At 42.6% G+C, this 24,187-nt stretch overlaps 1 long non-coding RNA gene across 2 annotated transcripts; it reads left to right on the top strand.

Moving 5' to 3' along the window:
• Positions 1 to 11,586: 11,586 nt before the first annotated feature.
• LOC137489878 (uncharacterized) lies at positions 11,587 to 12,840 on the top strand. Of its 2 annotated transcripts, none has more exons than XR_011009241.2 (3): positions 11,587 to 11,660; positions 11,735 to 11,867; positions 11,937 to 12,840. It is a non-coding gene; the product is annotated as an uncharacterized lncRNA (long non-coding RNA). The 2 variants fall into 2 exon arrangements; XR_012391006.1 differs by having other exon boundaries at positions 12,534 to 12,840.
• The last annotated feature ends 11,347 nt before the right edge of the window (positions 12,841 to 24,187 follow it).

A 24,187-nucleotide genomic window follows, 5' to 3' on the forward strand; every position in this document is an offset into this window, starting at 1 on the left:
ATTTGTCTGACGTAACTGACCCCTGCTAAAGAATGTGTTAGATACCTTGGCGTTTTGCCACTTGTGTGGATCGCAGTGGCATCAGCAATCGTACTCCAAGAAGCACCGTCTGTGTTATCTGGCATACGGTCAGTCTTGGTTAATTACCCTGTCATGATTCCACACACGTGCCCGCCTGAGTGAGATTGGCCAACTCACTCTATAGGCCTAGAGCGGCACCGGAATCATCAGGCAAAACCCAATTTTGAATCATGCCAGGCAGTCATTGACTTCCTTGAGTGCTACGTATTGCGCTAACAGCCTACGCTGTGTGAGTTCACAACCGAGTCACATTATGGGCAAGTGATCCGATAGCAACTGCAGTAGGAGTTGGGGAAAGTCTAGCCAGATAGCATGCTCTTGCGATCTTCATCTTAATGCCTTTCACTCACCACCAAGTGTAAATAGCATGTAAAACCTAGTCTAAACTTAACCCACAACAGGACTATAAAACGAACGTTTTAGACATGCCCATAGGTTTTGCTATTCTCTCTCTCTCTCTCTCTGTCTCTCTCTCCCTTCTCATCCTTGTCTGTCTTTTATTTTTTATTTTTATTCATGTTTACTGATATCCATTATTAGTATTATTTTTCTTTCTAAATAAGGGTGATCTAAATAATTGATTGATAATTTGCACAGCCTGGCGCATGACTAAAAGCCTTGAGGCCAGTACGTAGATATCAACTATTATCTAGCCACCCCAATTCGACATCCGAATTGTCCAGCCCCCAGTGGATCCTTAGAAGGACCAACGTCTAGCCGGCACATACCCCCTAGCTGACAACCCTGTCAGACTAATAATATAGCACAGTGCTAACATACACTCGAATTTGCCATGTGGGTCTCTCTCTTTCTCTACCTTGTGATCTCTGTCTTACCCAACAGACCAGCATGTCAAGTGCGTCCAGCCCGCTGCTCACTGGGACCAACTGGAGGCCTGGTTAAGTGCTTAACCCACAACCTCCTGCCCAACGACGCCATGGAGCTGCAGCGGCCAAGCAGAGAACAGCTGGACATCCGCAATAATCCTCTGAGGGCGAACGACCTAGCCTGGAACCATAACAGCCAAGCCCAGACTCAACTCTCCAGCGCCCTGACACACCTCACCCTTGCACAGGCCTGATCCATAGGAAAGGGTCACAACCAGCTGGAGCGTCAAGCCCAGGATGCCTGCAAGACGACGAGGGAAAAGGACGCCAAACTTCTGGAGCAAATGGACAGACTACAGCGCGCCCCGATGGAGCTACAAGCGGACAACGGACACAAGGAGCGACGAAAGGAGAAAGCCAAAGATGAACTGAGTGTAAAGCTACAAGCTGAAACACTATTGTAAAGAGCAGAACTAAAGACAGTGAAGCTCGGGTCAAAGCCTCTAAAGTCAACGGCTGAGGGCCCGAGCAAAATTCCAACATGGAACCCAACCAAGAGACTTTAAGCATGAACTTGACAGAGTTCACCCAGAACTGTCACATTCCTACAATAAATGTGACTACCCGAAAGGGGAAGTGCCGCCGTCATCCCCAAAAGGCAAGACTGGATAGACCAGCAGAGGGGGGTGAATCCAACTAATACTGCCCCGCCAGCATTCCAGCAACGCCCGTCAGCAACACAGGGCCAGGACTCCCTTTAAAGGGGTCCCCCACGACAGACACCATCTGTCAACCAAAGACTTGAACCAGCTGGCCAGGGAAATGCCAACTTTCACCCCAAACCCTGCTGGAGGCGACGACACGCACTCCTACTTCTAAGGTTCAACTTACACACATCACTCCCATTCAAGTAACTATTGTCCCCATGACTGCAGTGCACCCCGTGTACCTGTCGCCAATGGGCACATACCTGCTGCTGATTGGTAAAGAGCCTCGCACGGTGCGACACTCCACCTGAACACACCCCAGACCTGTGTTCAACTAACAAGCATACACACTACTAGCCAAATACTGAACTCTCATACATGACAACTGCCAACAGCATTTGCACATTGAACTTGAACCGGAACGGTGGATGGTTGAGCCATCCCATCCTAACTCTCATGGCCCCACCGCACAATGTTCACATCGAAGCTGATAGCCTGAAACATCTTCAGGCATACATATAGGCACCCACACTTTTCACGGCCAACATCTATGGCTCTCACCCACTCAGGCCAGACAATGCCAGAGGTCTGCTCCGTCATCAGCAAACAAGACTCTGTGGTGCTAGCCTATACAAACAGGTGCTCTATATGGCTCTCCATACGAAAGGCCAAACTCTAAACCATACATTGGGTTGTTCTTCCAACCAACAACAGAAGGCCTAAAACTGGGCCTCAACCTGGAAGCCATACCCTAAATTGAACGGTCCTCATGAACAGTATGTTTCTTGTGTAGTAGCTGCATGGCAACTCACATAAAAATCCCCAAAGACTACAGACTGGGATGATTTGTCAGCTACGAGTTCCATGACTTTGAACTCTTGGGCCGATTATTGGCCTCACCCTACATGCAACGACACCAGAGGGGAGCGTAGGAAACACAGACTATACTGTTCCATTTAAGCTCGTCACACTCACGTCTGTCTTACCAGTAAACAAAGAACAGGTAGGCAGAAGTGAGCTCACCGAGGACTAACTCCTTGCAGTGTGCCCAGCCACTTGTCACCCCATCATTAACATGGATGAAGACATGGCACTTTCCTCAACAGAACGGACATGCTGAGGCCACGCAGGATGATGTCAACCGACAAACGTCAGCACATCCTGTACGACTACAACGGTGCCCTCGCTAAAGACTCTTTAGACTGCCAGTCCCACTGACCTTCACATGGAAATATTCAACTCCATCCTGGGAAAAGGACATCTGTCTACGCAACAACACTAACACTACTCGGCACCCATCTGGGCCGTCCTCAAGCCAAACGTCAAAGGGTGCCTGACTATAGAAAGCTAAATCAGCAAATGCCATTGTCACAAGGGCCAATGACACCACTAGAACAGAAATTGCCCAGAATTCAAGGACCAACTATCTTCTCAACGCTTGATGTGGTCCCCGCCTTCTGGACAATATCTGTACATCCAAATGACCAGCATAAGCTAGCTTTCACCTTGAATGACAGACACTAAACGATCATGAGGTGCCCCGTCGGCTAGGCCAACTCACCAGCTGAAAGCAACACCCTCCTGAACAAAGCATATCCCGATGCTTATGTTAGAGGCAACCTCATCTACGTTGATGACATACTTAATAAAAGTACCACCGTGTCTGGCCACTCAAAGGAGACAGACCCTGTCCTAGAACAGTTAACTGTGGCTTAACACAGTTAACACAGACTGTGAAATAACATCGCTGTGCCCAGTGGGGCCATTTCAACAGCTATTCTCCAACTTCTTTGGAGCACAAAAGCCATCATAGACACCTGCCACCAACCTGTCATGTTACTGAACAGTCAGCACATCCGGCATGGCATAAAGACTAACGCCAGTACGGCCATGCGGCCGATGGCCCCCCGGGGCCACTGTATTGACACGCATTACATCTTAAGCCACAAACCCATGCTAGGCAACGGCCTAGCTGTTTACCAAGACTATACAACTGACAGACCATTTGCAACGCCTTAGAGGATGGACCCCAGCCACCTCTGCCCTGCTGGCATTCAAGTACTCCAAGTACTAGGATGAGAATGCTTGCCAAGGTATGCCCACAGCCCATGTCGAAGGATGCTCCCACAAACATCGCAGTATGCAGAAATGGCAGTCATCATTGCAACTCTTCAAAGCACAGCAGCCCATGACATCAGAGTGCACTTAGCTGCACAGACTCCAAATTGCTAGACAAAATTGCAAATTGCTAGGTTCCACCTCCCAGGGTGGAAACAAAGGGCTTCAGAACTACCAACCACAAGCCCGTGAAACATCAACACTTTTTCTTTTTCCAAGTAGGCAACCACAACACTGACAACCACATCATGGTCGTCTACTGAAAAAAGATAACAACATTTCAAACTTTCAGGCACTGACGAGGACCTGAATGACCAGACAGATGCCCTTACCAAGAAGGTGCATCACACGGTGGACCATGGTCACCACCCAACCAAAACCAAGAGATCTGGCAGCTGTAAGCGGCAGCTAAGAACCCTGCCTAACCGAACACAGCTGCCACATCCAATCTCACCAGCCCGACAAATTTCGACAAACATTGCGAACACGTAGGCGTCTGACTCCTCATGTCAGACCAGGTTTATCTTTACTTTTACTTTGTCTTTTTGTTTGTTTGTTTTTTTTTTTCCACTACTTACCCCACCTACCACCCGATCCTTCTGTCTGACCTCAGCTTCAGCGCAGATGTCACTCAACACCTCCTACATCTTAAAAAAAAAAAAACGGGTGCGTGTGAATCATTTTTGGGTTGTCCCTGAAGACCCCACGACACCACAGGGAGGGTAATGCTAATGTACTGACCCAGCACACAACAAAACATGCCCAGGGCGCTGATTTACCGAGCACCACAGCAACACAGAGGAACCATCCTCTCATGATCAGACACCCAGATGGATCGGGCGGGACACTTCCATGGGCTCAAAAGGAGCAACAATTTTTTTGTGTGTGTGTTTTTCTCTCCTTCGCTTTCTCTTCCCCTTGAACTCATATGCCAGTACACCAAGTGGGTAGAGTGTCTCGACTAATTGTTTTATACTGAAACTTGCCTTCACAAAGTGCTTCCTTGGTCTTATACACATTTCTTGCATGTTGAACACACGTCCACCACAACAGGAAGTAAAAAAACCTGCAACTGCGTTAATTGCGTAAAAAAATTTTAACGCGTTAATTATTTAAAATTAATCGCACGCGTTAACGCACTAATTTTGACAGCTCTAATATATATATATATATATATATATATATATATATATATATATATATATATATATATATATATATAAATATATATATATATATATATATATATATATATATATATATATATATATATATATATAAATATATATATATATATATATATATATATATATATATATATATATATATATATATATATATATATACATATATAGCAAAAATAAAAATAGTCTGATGTTCCTTTATAGTACTTTTAGGGTTAAATACATTTAATGAAGTGACATTTTGATTCACAAACAAAAGCAATATTTTTAAGTCATGAGGAAAGCAGGAAAGCAAACGCCGTTGACAGCCTCTCTACCTGCATTTTGACCACTGGCAGCACCAAGTTACCCTAAGTGCGCGATTAGATGCACAGCACCGCCCAAACACAGCAGCTGGGCTAAGATCTTTAAAGCACGGCTGGCTTGACCACAATTTTAAAACACAACATTTTCCCTGCTGTGAGAAGACAGTCAAAACCAAGCTATGCAATCGCTAGGCACAAGTTTCATACAAGACAAAGAAAGACTTGTTAGAACTAAGCATTAAAAAGCTATCGTAACGTGTAAAGTTGATCAAAACAGAAACCAGACAAGTCAAGAGACTGAATCCCTAATGAACGCGAACTTTATAATAAATCAATAAGACGCATTATCACAATAATCCATCGTTACGTTAAGCCCACACAAAGCATCTGATGCGTGCATGCACTTTATACACGAAGGCACCATGTCAGTTAACGTTAACACAGAGTACATGCGGGCTGATGGCGCCGCACATTATCACGCTCCCCCGGCTCGAAACAGTCTAACACGTTTCGATATCAATTCATCGCACCACAAGCAGTTTACTTGTAACGTTATTACTATTCTTTTATTTTCCCTCATTTTAACATTGTGATGAGGGGAAACTTATAAGCCTTCTAGCCGAGTTTGAATGGTGAAACTACTAATACTAACTGTATATGAAACAACACTACACCATACAATTTTAAGAAATCATACATGTATTATATCAATAATACGTCCATTGTATGTTCAAAATTACTTACCAATTTCCTTGATTCCCGTTTCACCACGCCGAGTTCTCCCTCCATGCAGTGTAACAAAATGGCGGAAAGCTAAACGTCGACACGTACAACCAGGGGTGATGTTGGAGGTCACGTGACAATGGGAAGCAATATTTTTTTAACTTAATTTAAAGTATTGTGTTTACTTTACATGAACAAGTCTTACTTTTAATTTAAATCAACAATACTTTTTACATAACTCTAATGGCTGGACACAAAATGATGTTTTTTGAGTTCGATCAAGTATAAAAACTTATTTAGGGTAATGACATGCCTTGTGCACTTTTTACAGGTTACAATTGTTTTATACTCTACAAACTATACTTTTGATTGCTCTAACCCCAAATCCAATCTCTAAACCCAACCTTCACAGGAAATTATGTGTAGTTCTTTCTGAAAAAAAAAACAAGTGATTTTTCTATTAGCCAATCGTATAACTCTTGGGTGTGTATATAAGGGAGGATTTGGGTGTGTTTTTTTTTTTTTTTTTTTTTTTTAATTTATTTATTGAATACAAGAATAATAACATCACTGCATTGAAGAAAAAATACAATGACAAAAAATAAGAAAGACAGAGAGAGAAAAAAAAAATACACAGCCTCAAACATTAATAAAAAAGATTGTCATAAGCTTTAAGAAACTTATTATTCTTCTTATTATTAATAAGCTTAAGAGATTCAATATTATATGAAATTTCAACAAGGAAAGTATTAAAAACAGGTATTGTTTTTAGAAACTTATTTTTGTGTATAAAAAATTTACAGTGTAACACAAAAAAATTTACAATAAGATCGAGAGCATGATCATTATCCGAGAAATACAGAAATATATCTTTTATAGACAAATTTAAATCGTGTTTAAAAATGGATGATAAATAAAAAGTAATGTCATTCCAAAGATGTTTAATGTGAGTGCAACTATAGAATAAGTGAAATAAAGTCTCTTCATGTGTATTGCAGAAAGTACACAAATTAGATATATCAAAATAATTAGCAATTTGGGAATTTGTAGGATAAACATTATGCAAGATCTTAAAATGTATCTCTCTTAATTTGTTGGATATGCTGAACTTTTCAGGTAATAACCATGCTCTCTTCCATTGAATGCAGTCAGAGAAGTTGGTCCAAAAAAATTTACATCTTGGGGTGGTATATACAGAGTAATGTAACAATCGTCTTACATGTCTGTTGTCACATTTTTTATCAAAAAAAGACACTCCATCCAAAAAAAGTTTAGGCATAATTGTTTCCCTCTCATTAAAGTAAAGAAACGTTTTAAATAAATGCACATAACTTTGTGACAAACTCTTTATAACACAGTTGAAGGATTTAGCTGGCAAAGGGAAGTTATACAATGTCATAAATTCTTCATATTCCAAATATTGCCATCATTTTTAAATAAGTCCAAAACAAAAACTATTCCTCTTTCAAACCACTTATCAATAAAAAGAGATTTCCCACGAGTTAAGACATTAGAGTTGTTCCAAAGAATTTCTTTGTGTGGGGAAAAATTGTGCACGTAACACAATTTCCAAGCAAGTAAAGCTTGTTTGTGAAAGTTAGAGAGGGAGATTGGCAATTTAGAAGGGATGAAATTACATTTTAGAAGAAAGTCTAAACCACCTAATTTATCAAATATAACATTGGGGATATGGTACCAAATTGAATTATTACTACGGAGACATCTTTGTAGCCAATTTATTCTAAATGAGCTAATTAAATCTTTGAAATTTAAAACCTCTAATCCACCCTCTGAGCGCCTATTAGATAAGACTGATTTTCTAATTTTATGGGTTTTATTCTTCCATATGAAGTTCAATAACACTTTATTTACATTATCAGCAATTTTGTCACTGATAAAAAGAGACATCGCAGGATAAACACAACGAGACAGCCCTTCAGCTTTGGATATAAGTACCCTGCCTTACATGGATAAGTCACGTTGAAGCCATGAATTAAAGATAATTCTAGTTTTTGAAATTTTAGGTGAAAAATTCAGATTTTGACGAGATAATTTGTCTTTGGTAAGGAAAATCCCCAGGTACTTCACACAATCTTTAACAGGTATGTTGTGTATAAGAGATTGCTGTGTATCATAGAGACAAAAAATTTCACACTTTGTAAGATTTAAATATAATCCTGAGGCTTCAGAAAAAGATTGAATAATACTAAGACTTAAAGGAATTTGAGTTTGATCTTTAAGAAATAAAGTGGTATCGTCAGCAAGTTGAGAAATTTTAAATTCTTTGTCAAACAAAGTGAGACCTTTCAAATTTGGATTTTGTAGGATATTAAGAGATAACAGTTCAACGGCTAAAAGAAAAAGGAATGGGGAAATGGGGCAGCCTTGGCGCACACCTCTATCACAAATAAAACGTTTAGTGGTTTGCAGATTAACCAAAACCGAGGAGTTAATGTCATTATAAAGCATTTTCACCATATTAACAAAGTTATTTCCAAAACCAAAAGCTCTGAGAGAGTTGAATAAAAAATTATGCTCTAATGAATCAAATGCTTTATAAAAGTCTAAAAACAAAATTATAGATTCTGAGTCAATGTTCTCTGAGTAGTCAATAAGATCAAGTACTAATCTTATATTAGAGCTAATATGTCTATTATTCATAAAACCATTTTGTGTTTCACCAATTATACTGTGAAGACCAGATTTTAAACGAATTGCAAGAGTTAAGGCAAGTAGCTTATAATCTATATTTAACAAAGAAATCGGCCTCCAATTTTCAATTAAAAGTCTATCTTTATCTGATTTGGGAATTAAAGAAATGAGACCCTGCTTCATTGTGGGTGTCATTTCAGTTTTTTTAATACAATCTTTAAACATAAAATATAAAGGCTGCTTTAAAATATTCCAGAAGTGTAAATAAAATTCAACAGACAAACCATCATTACCTGGAGATTTTCCTTTTTTCATAGATCTTAATGCACCTTCTATTTCAGAAATAGAGATATCAGCGTCACATAGCAACTTAAAATCCTCACTAATACTAGGAACTTTATCATGGACAGATACAAAGAAGCCATCACATTTTTCTTGAGAAAACTCAGAAGTATATAATTTTTTATAGAAATTGTATACAAAGGATGAAATAATATTAGGATCTGTACAAAGAACCCCATCAACCTTTAAAGAAGAAAGAGACGTTTTTTTTCTGTTTCTTTTTTCAAGAGCAAAAAAGTAATCAGTATTTCTTTCGCCCTTTTCAATCCATTTTGCTCTAGAGCGTATGAAAGCACCTTTGACAATTTCTGAATACATATTTTCAATTTTCACTTCACAAATGCTATATTCTATCTCATCTTCTTTACTAAGATTATTTTTCTGCTTTAACACACCTAATTTATGAATAATTTGAAATTCTTCATTATTTTTTTCTTTTTTAATTTGTTTGCTCCTGTTTATGGCAAAGTCTCTAACTTTAAATTTAAAAAGCTCCCAGCTAGAGCAAGGATCTTTTTCCATATTACTTAAAGTACGCTTAGCCAGCTGAGATACATAATCATTGAATGGGGTGTCTTCCAATAAGGAATTATTAAATTTCCAGTAGCCTCTTGTATTGTTGGGCATCCTATTTTGTTTAAGGTCCAGATAAATTAACATGTGATCAGTAAACGGAGAAAAGCGATGATTAACAGAAAAAACATCTTTTAAAATAGCATGGGAAACTAAAAAGAGATCAATTCTGGCCTTAAGTGATCCAGATTTGTTGGACCAAGTAAAGCCACTCCTGTCATTATTGAAAAAACGCCATACATCAACAACTGAAATATTTTCACATAACCAAAAAATAATATTATCAGCGTTAGTTGTTGTTCTAGAAGGAAATCTGTCTTGAAGGTCATCTGGAGTTTCATTAAAATCACCAGCTATAATAACATAAGCATTAATATAACGCCTCTGAATATTAATAAGTTTGGTACCCAATTGTTTGAACATAAATACATTGGCGCTTCTTGTGTTGTGTCCATAAACATTACATAAAATGAAAATCACATTTTCGATTTTACAAACTAAGACGATCCATCTACCCTCATCAGATATTAAATATTCTAAAATGTCACCTTTAAATTTGTGAGTCAAAATTAAAGCACCAGCTGAACGGTTAGAACCATGACTCATATAAATTACATTTCCCCGCTGCGTTTGCCAAAATTTTTTATCTGACTCAACAGAATGGCTTTCTTGGACAAAAATAAAATCTGCATTAGTACGCTTACAATACAAAAATAAAGCTTTCCTTTTCGTATGATCTCTTAAACCACGAACATTAAGAGAGGCTAGAGTAAACGAAGAAAATTCAAAGGAACACATAACAAACAAGAGAATTCAATGCAGTGCAACAAAAACCAGCAGAACCGCTGGCAACAGTAAGAGTTCTTTGGCTAAGAAGCTGACTAAACTCCTTTGAACAGGGTAGAAGGTGATTAATCGGTAACGTTTCCATGGTATCCAAAAAATAAAAAATAAATTTAAACTGCATTATGCAAATTAAGGGAAGAAAAAAAAGTCTCACGGACTTCATTCAATTTACAGTTTATGAGGCCTCAATCTTCTGTCCATCAATGAACGCAAAGGGACCAGAGAAGGATGCTTTCTTACCCTCCTCTCTTGCTTTTTTGACGATTGGCCATAACTTTGCACGCGCAGCAGCATCTACGGGAATCAATGCTTCTGAAAGGCGTAAGCGAGATTCTTTCAAATATGCGTTGTCCTTCGCCGCCTTCCAGACGTTGTCTCGGATTGATCTTGTAGAGAACCTGATAATGATGCTTCGCTGACCTCCGTCCTGGTTACGTCTCCCGACACGGTGCATAACATCTAATGCATCGCTGAGCTTGCCGCCAATGTCAGGTGCCACACGTTCCAGAATATTCAAAACAATAGGGTGTAGATTCTCATTCTTGGTTTCGGGAACCCCATGCACTTTTAAACACCAGCGCCGACTGTATCTCTCAAGCTGCTCAATTCGAGATCTGACATCCTTATCAGAAGTCTGAAGCTCTGTAATGTCACTTGTAATTTTGCAAATTTTTTCCGATTGTTCCTTGACATCAGAAACAAGCTTATGCACCTCCAACGACAGATTGTCGACGGCTTTCGTTGTAGCATCAGCCGAAGTCTCAATAGCGGTCAATTTCTGTAAAGTAGCGTCCTGTTTAACAGACAATGTATGGATGGCATTCAAAATGTCGGTGAACTCCCCACTAATTTCAGGCTTCTTCTTGGGTTTTTTAGGTGGAGGACTTTTTGCTGGACTCGCAGGCAGGGGTGTCGCCAAACCAAGTTTTTCATGATCAAAGGGAGCAGGGTGATCAGCAAGTGCCTCGAATCTGTTGCTCAGGCCGACTTCAACCTCTGCGCCAACTTCGACATCCATGACTTTAGCTAAATCACGTCTTCTCCTTCCCATTTAAGAGAAAATCGGTGCAACAATGCAGAAACTATATTAAGCAGATACCGAAAACGAACAAAAAACAAAGATTAATGCTAACTGATTAATCACATTACTACCACTACCGCCAGAACGAAAATCACACGGCTATCCACCATGACGCCATTTTGGCCATCCAGGATTTGGGTGTGTGTTGTGTACTGAAGCACCGCTTGTGCGTCACTACCGGAGTCCCGCTGGTCCCGCCTCTGCCCCTTCCGTTCCTGCAGGTAGACATTGTTTTGCTTTCCCTTTAGCGTCGGGTTGCGTAGTGGTTTTTAACTGGCTGTATTTAATTTCTTAGCATCTGCGGATCAGATTGGCTGTAACCTGTGTTGCTGTCACCCCAGCTGGATCGCTTTTGTAATTCCTGGGCTGTGTTTTAATCTACAACTGCGTCCGTGAGCGCGGGTTGCTAAGTGACTTGCATACTAGAGGTATGTACGTTACGCTTTTAAGAATTATGCACCGATCTGTCCAGCGACTTAATGTCTTGTCCTTTTTAGGAAGAATAACTGCATGTGGGCACGCCGAGGGAGCAACATTAGTGATATTGCTGTTTTTTTACAGACGACTGCTTTCTAGACTGCTGCTTTATATTGCTGCTTTATAAACTGCTGCTTCATACTGCCGCTTTACAGACCACTGCTTTCTTTTTAAACCACTATTGATCGCTGATTTGATACGGCTGCATATTGCTGCTTGGAGTCCGTTTGCTGTGTGCTTCCCTTTTTCTGATGCCGGATTAATGTGCGAGCCTCAACGTAAAGATGCCTACTATAGTGCTGTGAATAACAGACTCAAATTGCCTTCACATGGAGTACTTGCACACGAGTAGTAGCCGATACATTTTTAGTGCGTGGATTCATTTTGTGCTTTCTGGGTTTCATTATTTTTCTTTTTGTACCTAATTCATTGTTTGATTTGTGCTTCCTGTGGGAAATTTATTCTTTTTGAGTTAATTGATTTATTATTATTAATATTACTGTTTTTTTGAGTTTCTATTGCAAGGAGATTTTTATGAATCTCTCTTGGGGAATTTCTGTGTTCTTTTGTGTGAGATTGTGACTTTACAATTGTTAATTGTCATTTTTGTTTTGTAGGAGCTGAGGCTTCCAGGCAGGCCGTTAGTTGTCCATCGTGCGGTGGTGGGATACGACACTGAGTGCAGTGTGTGTGTTGTGTGCTCACGTATGCTTGTGTGCGTGTGTGTGGTGCACTTGCGGTAAGACCATTTGTAATTTTGTAGAGTTTGGTGCTACGTAACTAGCTTACCTGCCACTGGTAAGCCTCTACTCCTCCTCTTGTTGTTATTTATGTGATTGTGCGGCTACTTTCAGCTATCAAGCTTTTTAAAAGTGATTTATATTGGATAATTAAGGAAAATAAAGTATTTTTGTATTTTTGGTATTCACGTCTCATGCCTTTTCTTCACACAAAGAACCTGTTAATTTCCCTGTGATCAGGGTGGCGTAGTCAGCTTTAATTTAGTATTTTTCTCCCAACTTACCGCTCCGCTACACTTGCAAAAGGCACATATTGTGTCAAAACATTTAAAATATGAAACAAAAGCTAGTTTTACCTTCAAACAACACAACTTGCAAACAGGTATATGAGCTCTTTCAGTTAATCATTACACAATGGACAACAAAATACAAAATATAGAAGTCAGTGCACCACCATTGCTTGTCATTGTAGCCTATTGCCAGTGCCATTTGTTGTCTTTCTATTTGAGCTGTCAAATTTGCCTTTTTGCAAAGAATTGGATCCAAAATTTGAAATGCTTTGATTAAAAAATTCATCATTGTCATTCATTTCATGACAATTTTCAAACTGTGGCTGAAAACTGAAATTCTGTAAAAACAGACAAAAGTAATAAAATACTATAAATATAAAGAAAACACATTTAAACCAATGTACGGTCAAATCTATTGGGAGTATAGGACATAGCCACTATTGACCTCCATCCATGCTGGCACAGAACAACACAGACATTCCATCGTTTTTATAAGGTTTGCAGACTGATTGCTACTTGAAGATTTGTGTGAAGGAGTGTCAAACCGCTGCTTCAGTGAATTCAAACTGATCTTGGTAGTGTCTAATGGTTAGGAATAGATGGTTTCTGTTTGGTTACCATAGCTAAAACAATGGAGTTTGGACTGCTTGAATGACATCTGTGTTAACTGTTTTGAAAAATGGTGAGGAAAATGTGTCAAACCAATGAGAAAAGGTTTACACATTTGCAAGACTTGTCTTCTGCTCTACTGAGATAGTGAAAATGAAAATGAAGTGGATCCTAGTTTCTTTAATCAGGTCAAAGCAAACAAGAAAAGCTGTAATCATTAGACAATGGACAACAAAAAACAAAATACAGAACTCAGTGTGAAGTTCTGTGTGAAGTCTATTTGGGCTGTCAAATTTGCCTTTTTGCAAAGAATTGGATCCAGAATAAGAAATGCTTTGATTAAACTTATATTGAATTCATAACATTTTTCAAACTGTGGCTAAAAACTGAAATAACGTAAAAAAAAAAAAAAAAAAAAAAAAAAAAAWTATATATATATATATATATATATATATATATATATATATATATATATATATATATATATAAATTAAAAAGCAGAAAAAAGAACAAAATATATAAAATACTGTAAATATTAGAAAAACACATGTATACCAATATACAGTCAAATCTATTAGGAGTATAGGACATAGCCACTATTGACCTCCTCCATCCATGCTGGCACAGAACAACACAGACCTTCCACCATTTTTAATGTTTGCAGACTGATTGCTAGGTGAAGATTTGGTGAAGGAGTGTCAAACCGGTGCTTCAGTGAATTCATACTGATCTTGGTAGTTCCGCTTCGGTTAGGGAACTTCAGTGCTATAGAGCGGATTTGATTTGAAATCCACGGAATGGAAGGATTCGGATCAGAAGCCGCTTGTCTGGAGAGTATTGAACGGGCCAATGAATGAAATGATTTGGCAGTGTAAGCTTGCGCAGGTGTGCTGCATCGCCAATTATCCCAGCATATAAGCACACCTGGAGCGAGCAAACGCCATCCTTTTCGCTTCAGATCCTTTCTGAGTGAGTGGATGAGGGTTCTTCTTGCTATTCAACACTTCAGAGCGAACGAGTGTCTCCCGGTCCAGAGTGGGTTTTTGCGGCGGCAGACGGTCGAGCTGGGTTTCTCCCTTGCCTGCGGTTCTTTGGGTACGGTCCTCCAGAGCGGTGCATATTGTTGAAACTTTCCTAAAAGAGCAACACAGTCGTGCAGCACGTCCTTTTTTAGGATGGCGCTCCGACTGTGCGTTTCTGGATGCAGGGGTTTCCTGGCTCCGGATGATGGACACGATCACTGAATTGCATGTCTGGGGGTCCAGCGTGTTTATGCGGTGCTCACGGGCGGTTCATGTCGTCATTGCGATGCCATGACCATTGCACAGTTAAGATCGCGGCTAACTTTCGTAAGAGAGCTAGCCACCCCAGTTGCCTTCTGTTCTAAAAAAGCAGCGGGCGCTCGGGCAGATCTGAGGGTTCCAGTGGGAGATAATCCGCCGCCCATGGGCTCGCGGACCTCTTGCTCCTCACGGCGCTCCATCCTAGCTTCGGGCAGTGGGAGTGATCTGTCTAACCAGATGGTAGCTCTCATGCTCGCTGACACCGGAGATCAGATGTCCTCCGTGGCATCGGAGGGTGGGCTTTCACTGTCCGATGAGGATCCGGACCCGCTCGCCCCCTCCGGGCAGGTGAGCGCCGTCAAATCGGATCCTGAAGCGGACATGTTAGCCGTGCTTTCCCGGGTTGCTTCGTGGGGTTGGAGCTGGTTCAACCCCCAGCTCTGCGGCCGGACCGACTAGATGAGTGCTACGTAGAAGACCAGAAGGCGAAGCCTTCAAAGCCTCTCGTCCCCTTCTTCTCGGAAGTGCACAGTAGGCTCACGCAGTCTTGGAGGACACCTTTCTCTGCCCGTGCTGCGTGTCCCTCCGCCCTCACTGCCCTTGACGGCGGAGCTGCCAGAGGGTATGAGGCGATCCCGTCAGTGGAGTGCGCTATTGCGATCAATCTTTGTCCGCGTGGTGCCTCTATGTGGCGGGGTTTGCCCCGCCTCCCGTCCAAAGCCTGTAGGTTGTCTGCCTCCCTCGGGGCCAGAGCTTATAAGGCTGCGGGCTAGGCTGCTTCTGCTTTGCACGCGATTGCCACCTACCAGCGCTACCAAGCGCAGGCGCTGGCCGAGCTGCACGAGGGCAGGTCTAACCCAGGCTTATTACATGAGCTGCGCACCGCGACCGACTATGCTCTTCGGACTACTAAGTCCGCCGTGTGTGCGCTGGGGAGGACTATGTCCACACTTGTGGTTCAGGAATGACACCTCTGGTTAAACCTGGCCGATATGCGCGATGTTGACAAAGTTCACTTTCTTGACTCGCCCATATCCCAGGCTGGCCTGTTCGGCGACACCGTCGGTAAATTCACCCAGGAATTTAAGGCGGTGAAAGAGCAGTCGGATGTGATGGGCAATGTCATCTATCGGCTCCGGCCAAGCGGGCGCGGCATACACCCCGAAAGCAGGCAGCCCCCCCTGCCCAGGGCGCCGTTAAGTCCGGCAAACGGACCGCGAAGCATCCCTGAGACAGGCCATCCGGAGAAGAGGAAACTTGCTCTTTCCCTGCTGGAGGGCGGGGCCCCGATAACAACGGTACTTTTTAGTGCCACCAAAACATCAATCAAAGAGAACTTTTCCCCTTCCCCGGATGTGACAGCAAGATTTCTTCCATTCCGGGACGCGCTGCATTCCAGCTCGCAGATTCTACGTGCTTCGCCAGTGGCTCACGAGCACTGGGGGGACAGTCTGACTTCCCTCAGCCCTCCAGCCCCCTCTCCGGAGTCAGGGTGCGGAGCCAGAGCGAATCGCTCTCCTCCAGCTCTTTCGCGGGACCCTCGTGCTTCCCGGATCAGCACACCCACTCCGCGCTGCCCCACCGCTGGTACGTCAGCGATTGTTGCGATGACTCCATTAGCGAGGGCTCTGCCTGCCTGGTTAGCGCGGGACAGCCCCTCGCGGTGGCTCATACCCACAATCAGACTCGGTTACGCGATTTAGTTCGCGAAACGGCCCCCCAAGTTCACGGGCGTGTATTTCTCCAGGGTCAACCCCTTGTCCGCCCCTGTCTTGCGAGAGGAGATTGCTGCTCTCCTGGCGAAGGGTGCAATCGAGCCAGTTCCTCCAGCCGAAATGAAGAGTGGGTGTTACAGCCCATACTTCATCGTACCCAAAAAGAGCTGTGGGTCACGACCAATCCTAGATCTGCACGTTTTGAACAGCTGTCTGCACAAGCTGCCGTTCAGAATGCTCACGCAGAGGCGCATACTCCAATGCGTTCGTCCTCGGGATTGGTTTGCAGCCATAGACCTGAAGGACACGTATTTCCATGTCTCCATTCTTCCACGCCACCGCCAATTTCTGGCAGTACAAGGTCCTCCCCTTCGGGCTCTCTCTGTCTCCGCTGGTCTTCACCAAACTCACGGAGGGTGCCTTAGCGCACCTTCGGCTCGCGGGCATCCGCATACTCAATTATCTCGACGACTGGCTAATTTTAGCCCACTCACGGGAGCAATTGAATGTGCACAGGGACAAGGTGCTTCGGCATCTACGCCTACTGGGGCTTCAGGTCAACCGAGAAAAGAGCAAACTCGCCCCCGTGCAGAGAATCTCTTTTCTCGGGATGGAGCTGGACTCGATCACCATGGTAGCGCACCTCTCCGAGGAACGCGCTCGCCTGTTGCTGAACTGTCTGAGGGAGCTTGACAGCAAACTAGTTGTCCCACTGAAGTTCTTTCAGAGGCTCCTGGGGCATATGGCATCCGCAGCCGCCGTCACGCCGCTCGGATTTCTCCATATGAGACCACTTCAGCACTGGCTTCATGATCGGGTCCCAAGACGCGCATGGCACGCAGGCACACACCGGGTCTCTGTTACTGCGATGTGTTGCCACACCCTCAGCCCTTGGAGCGACCCCTCGTTCCTACAGGCCGGTGTGCCTCTAGGACAGGAGTCCAGCCATGTTGTTGTTTCAACAGATGCTTCCAACACGGGTTGGGGGGCCGTGTGTCACGGGCATACGGCTGCCCTGTGGAAGAGTGCCCAGTTGCATTGGCATATCAATCTCCTAGAGCTGTTGGCAGTGTTCCTCGCTCTCCACCGCTTTTTACCGGTGCTGGAGCGGCAACACGTGCTGGTCAGGACGGACAGTACGGCGGCGGCGGCGTATATCAACCGCATGGGGAGTATGCGCTCTCGCCGCATGTTTTAGCTCGCTCCTCTGGAGTCACCCGCGGCTGAAATCGCTGCGCGCCATTCACGTTCCAGGCATGCTCAATCGTGCAGCCGATGCGCTCTCATGACAGGTGTTACGCCCTGGAGAATGGAGACTCCACCCCGAGTCTGTTAAGCTGATATGGGCGTGATTCGGGGAGGCCCAGATCGATCTGTTTGCTTCCCCCGAGAACGCTCATTGCCAGTTGTTTTTTTCCATGACCGAGGGCTCTCTCGGCACGGATACACTGGCCCACAGCTGGCCTCGGGGCATGCGCAAGTATGCATTTCCCCCAGTGAGCCTGCTCGCACAGTTACTGTGCAAGGTCAGGGAGGACGAGGAACAGGTTCTGCTAGTTGCACCCCTTTGGCCCAACCAGACCTGGATATCAGAGCTCTCACTCCTCACGACGACCCTCCCCTGGCGGATCCCTTTGAGAGAGGACCTACTCTCTCAGGGACAGGGCACCATCTGGCACCCTCGCCCCGATCTTTGGAACCTCCACGTGTGGTCCTTAGATGCGAGTAAGACTTAGGTAACCTACCGACTGCAGTGGTTAATACCATCACTCAGGCTAGAGCCCCCTCCACGAGGCACGCCTACGCCCTGAAGTGAAGTCTATTCACTGAATGGTGCCTCTCTCGCAGAGAAGACCCCCGAAACTGCCAGATTAGTGTTGTGCTCTCTTTCCTTCAAGAGAAATTGGACAGCAGGCTGTCGCCCTCCACTCTCAAGGTTTACGTGGCCACCATCTCTGCTTATCATAACGCGGTAGCTGGCGGCACCATGGGAAAGCATAACCTCATCATCCGGTTCCTTAGGAGTGCTAGGCGAATTAATCCATCTCGCCCCCCTCTCATGCCCTCTTGGGATCTCGCCCTCGTTCTCACGAGTTTGCGAGCTGATCCCTTTGAGCCACTCAAATCAGTATCTCTAAGATTTCTGTCCCTGAAGACAGCCCTGCTGGTTGCGTTGGCCTCCATCAAGAGGGTCGGGGACCTGGAGGCATTTTCGGTCAGTGACTCGTGCCTGGAATTCGGGCCGGATTACTCTCACGTCATCCTGAGACCCCGCCTGGGTTATGTGCCCAAGGTTCCTACCACCCCCTTTAGAGATCAGGTAGTGAACGTGCAAGCGCTGCCCCCGGAGGAGGCAGACCCAGCCCTTTCTTTACTTTGTCCAGTTCGCGCTCTGCACATTTATGTGGACCGTACTCAGAATTTTAGATCATCTGAGCAGCTTTTTGTCTGTTATGGCGGTCGGCAGCAGAGAAGTGGCGTATCGAAACAAAGATTATCCCACTGGATTGTGGATGCCATTTCACCCGCTTATTCGAGTCGAGGTCAGCCGTGTCCCTTGGGAGTGCGTGCACACTCCACTCGGAGTGTTGCATCCTCTTGGGCGCGTGCACGCGCTGCCTCTCTAACAGACATCTGTAGAGCTGCGGGCTGGGCGACACCCAACATATTTGCAAGGTTTTACAATCTGGGAGTGGAGCCGGTTTCCTCAAGGGTATTAGGTAACCCTTTGGTGATTGAGGAAACAACTCGGTATGGTGTTGAGACACGCTTGCTGCACCATTTTTCCTAACACGGAGATACGTGCGCCTTTTTATCTGTCAGTAAAGTTCCCCATCAGGTGAGCCCTGCAGATTCCTCCGTGGCCCCCAGCACTGACTCAGCGGAGGAGTCACTTGCTGGCCCACTACGTTGTAGGTCTGCCCGCTGGTCAGCCTGCGTTTTGGGTATAGGTGCCTGTTATGCGTGATCCCCACTAGGCAATCCCATATGCTTATTCCGCCACGGTTAAGTCCCCCCCCTGGGTCTTCCCTCTCCACTAACCACTCTTTTGCTATGCGTACTCCCCCTTTATAGGGCTAGTCCATATGTAAATTCTGCCATCTATCCCCCCTTGGGTAACGGATGGCCTCTGCAGCGTCCTCCCTATCGGGATTGCACGCTTCCCAACGTACTGTCGTATTTTCCTAGAATTATCTAGATGCTCACGACTTCTCAAAAAATATATCTAAATCCGTAAGACTTCTGTTGAAGTAGGATAAATTAGGGCCAGGGACAGGTTGGAGGACCGCGCCTCCCATGATGTGGGTGCGTCACGCTTGCTTGACTATCCCGTCATCGGGGGCGTTGGTAAGGTGCAATCATTATGGCGCTTTCCATAGTTCTTCCATTTCGTGGATTTCAAATTAAATCCACTCTATAGCACTGAAGTTCCCCAACCGAAGGGGAACGTTCGAGGTTACAGAAGTAACCCTTCGTTTCCCGAGGAGGGGAACGGAAGTGCTATACTCCGTCACCATAATGACTGTCCCTTAGCTGTTTGAAAGTCTCTTCAGCTTAAAAGGATGGCGTTTGCATGCTCCAGGTGTGCTTATATGCTGGGATTTTGTGGATTTCAAATCAAATCCACTCTATAGCACTTCCGTTCCCCTTCTCGGGGAACGAAGGGTTACTTCTGTAACCTCGAACGTTTCTAACGGCTAGGAATAGACAGTTTCTGTTTGGTTACCATAGCTAAAACAATGAAGTTTGGACTGCTTGAATGACATCTGTGTTATCTGTTTTGAAAAATGTTGGGGAACATGTGTCAACCCAATGAGAAAGGGTTTACACATTTGCAGGACCGGTCTTCTGCTCTGCTGGGATAGTGATAATGAAAATGAAGTGGAACCTAGTGTCTTTAACCAGGTCAAAGCAAACAAGAAAAACTGTAATTCACTTGATTTAAAAAAAACAGGAAAACATGTATATTACTGTGTTAAATGAAAATCTGAAATATTTAATGGCTTATGGCTATGGTTTTGTATTCAAAAATTTTTTTTTTGGATGGTTTTTATTTATTTATTTATTAATTATTTATTATTTATTAATGGTACTTTTACCATACACCAACTTCTCAACAATTTGGTAGAGGCTGATATTTTAGAAATTATGGGATATGTTGGAAAAAAAAATGCATTGATTGTGTTAACTAGCGACATTAGGAGTTACGAAATGCAATCAAAAAAATTATATTGCTTTTGTCTTGGTGTGACAGTTAAATAGTTATTTGTAATACAATTTTGTTCTTTAATACAGCAGTCAGATATACGAACTGTGCCCTGAATTTGACCTGCTCAAAGAAAACACTCTTTCTGAATGTATCAAACAAAACTCATGCATAGAAGACAGCATGAGCATTTACAGCAAATAAACTAATGGCAATATTATCCCGCCTGCTTTTTGAGTGCTGACAGGCGAGGTCTTACACACCTATGATTGGTTATTGTCCTCAACACAAAGGGATTTCGAAATATAAGCGCTGTTCACCCATGGCGGGACACCCATATGTACTTAAGTAAAAGTGGAAGTAGGAGAAAAAAACAATACTTCAGCAAAGTACAGATACTGCCTTTTAGTACTTAAGTACAGGAGTGAAGTAGTTCTACTTCGTTACTATACATCTCTGTAAAGGCCTATCTGAAAAAAAAGATTTTAGATATTTTCTAAAATCAAACACCAGAGAAGGTTTAAAAATATTATTTTTAAAGTATTTGGATACGATGCTTATAATCAAATCGTGAAAACAGAGCATTTTTGGGGAGAGTGAAAGCAGAAACTGCAACCTTTTTTCTGTTATCCAGCTGTGCAGTGCCACTTTAAAAACTCATTGGGGAAAACTGTAAAACTAAGTGTGTTCTGTGTCCCCAAACAAGTGTTGATGTTTTTATATGACAAGCTTAAATTGAAAAATGAAATTTACATGAGGAGTTTTATTAGTAAAAAGCTGCTGAAATATATTTTATTACTTGCTCTTATGTGCTGAAATACTTAACACTTTCCTTAAGATCACTTAAATATGAAATAAGTGTCATAAAGCCTATAAGGAAAAATGTATATGATTTAGGTCTCTCCAGAGCATTTGGGGTGAATTTTTGACTGCGTCTATCTAAATGAGGATGTTATAAAACAAATTTTATAACAAGTTATTAACGGAGACCACTCGTTGCACGATGCCAACAGATCGGTCGGAGAGTAAATGAAAAAACACACAGGACCATGCATATAGACATATGCTATTATGTAGCCTACTGCTGCCCTACAGAAAAATTCAGCTTAAACCAGCCTAGGCTGGTTGGCTGGTTTTAGCTGGTCGACCAGCCTGGTTTTAGAGGGGTTTTGGCTGGTTTCCAGCCATTTCCAGCCTGTTCTTAGCTGGTCAGGCTGGGAGATGACCAGCTAAAACCAGCTTGACCAGCCTAGCCAGGGTGGGAGTCCAGCCAAAACCAGCTATGTCCATCTTAAACCAGGCTGGTCAAGCTGGTTTTAGTTGGATTAATCTGGTAATTTTCCAGCCTGACCAGCTAAGACCAGGCTGGAAATGGCAGAAAACCAGCCTGGAAATGGTCAAAACCACTCTAAAACCAGGCTGGTCAACCAGTTAAAACCAGCCAAGCAGCCTACACTCAAAAAAAAAAATTTAACCCAAAAAGTTTAACTTTATGTAATTCAATTGGATGTCAATTTTTCATCCAATTTAATTACATAAATCCAACGTAAAAGTTAACATTAGTTTAAGCTTAACCTCTTTATGTTCAGATTACATGTGAATTGAATTAAATAAATTTTATGACAACTGCTGTACTCTGTTTTATGCTTGTATATTACATAAACTTTACTCATTTCTAATGTTTTTGTTATTTGCTTAATATAATCACATTTTTGTTCTTAGATATATATTAAATAATTACTCAAAACAGGTTACATTTACAAATATTTATTGTGTTATTTCTCCATAAGTCCAAAGTAACATCCAAACTGACCAGAAAAACACACAAAAAAGCATAACAGCACATACCATAATGCAGTTTATAACAAAGAAAGGCAACATATTTCTGGTTATTATGACTCTTGTGACTCTTCAGTTTTTTGCCTACAAGTAACATAAACAAAGAAACGTAATACAACATTGTAACATGAAATTAGCTCATTTTATGAATATTAATAATCAACAATAACGGTTTATTCTTAATTATTAATATTCCGGCTTAAGCTTCAGTCAGTTTGGTCAAACAAACATATGATTGTAGCTATATGATCATGCTCGCGCGACCGAGCGGATTCCCAGATTATGAATATTAATTATCAACAATAACGAATTATTATTAACCATTAATATTCCGGATCAATTTATTGTTAATTTGACCAAACGAACACAAGCAGAGCCGCCGCTCTTCCGAGCGGACACGGTAATCTATTCATTTAGAAATAGGGAATTTAATTGCTACTTCTTGTGAAGTAGATTAATCATTCAAAAGTTTTAAACAACTTATAATAGCTAGGCAGGGGAATCTGTATTTCAGTGACATTTTCTCGTGAGGCAAACAATACAATTCATTTGATTATAATGGAATTTATTGACTAGTCAGACGTAACGAACAAACAAACGCACAAACATACATTAAACACAAAACAAAGGTAAACCACGTGGAGATATCGGGTCTATAGAACGTGTAACAGCAAAGAGAAATAGTAAAGCTAGGAAATATAGATTTCAGATAAAAGAGTGACAAAACTTTCAGTTCCACACGCACCATTACGGACCACCAAGGTTATAAAAAAGACCTTTTTGATAAAAGGGGCACAGCTTAATCGCATAACTAAAATCACCTGGTCTTTCATGTCTGGAGGTCTCTTTTATGCGTCTCTCTTCCGTCGTGATGAAACTCCTTTTGATGTCCTTCTTGATGCATGGAGTTTGTAATGCAATTCGGACGAACACGATCGCAACTTTAAACTGAGTTTACTTTTGCCGGAAAATAAAGAAAACGTGGCGGGAAAGTCCATGCGGCTGTGAAGAGCCGTGTGGCCCTTAAAGGGACCACCGTCAATGATGTTCCTTTTTAGGACGTTCTCTTTCTGCCCAGATGTTTGGCAAAAGGTCTGGTTATACCTGCGGGTCACGTGACAACCCGTACAGCATTCTGACCAATGATTTCAGGGGAAAGTTTGCACGCGAACCTTCCTTTGTCTCGAGGCTGCTCGTATGCAAATTTAAGTGTCCGCCTTAAGCATGCGGACAGGCATTTAATACAGGGCTTTAATGAATAAAGCAATGTGAGTTATGGTCTTGCTCTATGCATCATGTGTTGTAAGATGTCAGCAGAAACCCATCGGTACCAAACATGGGGGGTTTAAAGTACATCAACATAATTTTTCATATCCTTACAATATTTATGCTTTACAAAGGCCTAAAGGAAACATGCAGGTTATAAGAGAGGTTACACAGGTAAGAAAAGTCAGAAATGAGATACAAAGTTTACAAAACATAACCCATTGGGGTAACACTTTATATTGATGGTCCCCCTTTAGATTGTCTGTTGACCATAAGTTACTTTTCAAGTTCTTATCTGTTTACTCTCATCTAGGTAGTATAT

The sequence above is a fragment of the Danio rerio genome, chromosome 2, assembly GCF_049306965.1.
Source record: "Danio rerio strain Tuebingen ecotype United States chromosome 2, GRCz12tu, whole genome shotgun sequence".
Classification (NCBI taxonomy): domain Eukaryota; kingdom Metazoa; phylum Chordata; class Actinopteri; order Cypriniformes; family Danionidae; genus Danio; species Danio rerio.